Consider the following 2,234-nt stretch of genomic DNA (forward strand, 5'->3'; position numbering starts at 1 on the left):
CCTGTCTCTGTTTTGACTGTTGACCCTGGATGTGTGTATATCTCTGAATTTGTTATTGCTCCCTATTAAAGAGACAATCACTACTTACTCAGAAAATCAGGTCAAACACCAGTAAAACTGCTAGAAAAATTTACCATTTTCAGAACTCATACGTTTGATCGGTCAGTTTTGTTGGTGTTTTGTGGACTCCCTCTGTTTCCTGCTTGCCACACAGCAGGAGCCTTCAGACGCTACAGGAGTCATTTCCACAGTCACACGTTCACATTTGGAAAGACGAGAGGCTACTGATAAGAGAAGGGGAAGAACAAATGGGTTATCTTGTGACCTGGTAATGTGAGTGGGGTCAAATACTTGGCGTGCTTTTAGTCCTCAGCTTTCCCAGCTAATGTCTTTTTCATGTCATGGCCTAGGTGAATCATGCTCTGAATGGTCAACGCATCACATCTGTCACTGTCACAGTGTAAAGGGGTTCAAGAGCAGCACAGTCTGTGGTACAAAGAGGCTTTTTGTATTGATGAGAAATGACAAGCTCTGTTGGACTGTGATTATAAAGTTTTGGAAATGGATTTGGAGACCCAGACGGCTATTGATTAACTTTGTCAACAACACTGTCTTTATCCTGCCCTGCGTCTCTCTACCCCTCTAAGTAGAGATGAGCTCTTGCTGCTTTCTGGATGAGAAGAGTTGTTGTCTCTCCCCCTCTCTCACCTTATCTCTTCTAGTCCCTGTCAGGCATCAGTGCCATTAAATGAACTCCAAGGACACTGATGGCAGCAGTGAGGGAGAGAGACATATGGGAGTGCTGTGATTGCTAGACAGTCATGCAGCCCACCAAATCTCCACTCTTTATTGGAAGAAATTTCAAAAGCCTAGTTTGTACAAGTCAGGCTAGCTCAGTCATACTCCATTCTGTAAAGTAACCCATTAATTCCAACATAATTCACAGGACTGCCCTTGCTCAAGTGATACATGTCCTATTGGAATAATTCACCTCTTAAATCTACATAAGACATTAAATGTGAAGTAGGCAGCTATTTCCAAATGAGCATTATCATCCAGGGGTGCAATTAACCTCTATTTTAGAATTGGTAAAACAATCATTAGGGGTGTTTTTTTTTTGTTTGTTTTTTTTTTTTTAGATCTCTGGCTAGATCACTATTATTTTTCATATAACTAACACTAAAATGTGTTTTTGTGTGACTCTTTCCTATGGCTTTTATGTTTTTATTATGTAGATTATGGTTGTGGTGCAACATTGCAAGCCATGTTTTATTTGCAGACATAACAGCTAACTCATTAGTTAAAACACAAATACTTGATGTGTTTGCCTTGCTGCAGAGAACTGTTTAACCTCAAGCTCTGAATCATATTTATTGATAATATGATTGACTATGAAAGACAACAGAGAATGACTCAGCTCACACTTTTTGATTCCTGCAAAATCTCTACAGTGCATCTCTGATAAGTGTCAAAGGGTGCAACACTTCTTACTTGTTTATCTTTGTGAGACATCAGTTTTACTGCAGGTTAAAAATCAAATGTGCCAAAGCAAATTAACTGCTGACGCAAAAGTTTAACCTCAAGCCTAAGATGAGATGCACAACAGCTGCAAATGGGTCAGACAGTAGTAGCATGGGTGTCGGAGTAGTGAAACATGACTTTGTAGATCAATAGCAGGCGTTCCCTGTGTCTTTTGTTTGTGTTGTCTGCATGCAGCCCCCACCAGGCAGATAGTCACTGACACAGATTCATACACACTGGAGCCACAAACAGAGAACAAGGCCAAATCAGTCATGTATTGCTTTCTGCTCTGTTGCCTTACCCTGACCTAGTGTTACATGCTGAAACACAAACACCAAAGCCATTATTGTTGTCAGAGGAACTAAAGACAGCATACACTCTTATGATTTACTGGTTAGGAGAGCGGCAAGAAAATATGGAGAAACAAGATTTTGAACCCTCTTTTTGAAAATGTCAAAGCACAAATTCCCCTGTCCCAGTTATCCAAAATGTATCTAACACCACATACAATCTAATTAATCTCTAGTTCCATAATTGCCAGTAAAATATTGGTTATGCAGTGGGTGCTGGCATGTAGCAAGCTTGTCTTGGACAGAAATTAGAATTATTAGAGGATTAGAATGACAACTATTGTTTAGGGTCTTCATTGAAAATGTGGATTGGGGTTTCCTAGTCTGTTGGATATTCATGATCTGCTGCAATCATGTTCTAAT

The sequence above is a fragment of the Myripristis murdjan genome, chromosome 11, assembly GCF_902150065.1.
Source record: "Myripristis murdjan chromosome 11, fMyrMur1.1, whole genome shotgun sequence".
Taxonomy (NCBI): Eukaryota; Metazoa; Chordata; class Actinopteri; order Holocentriformes; family Holocentridae; genus Myripristis; species Myripristis murdjan.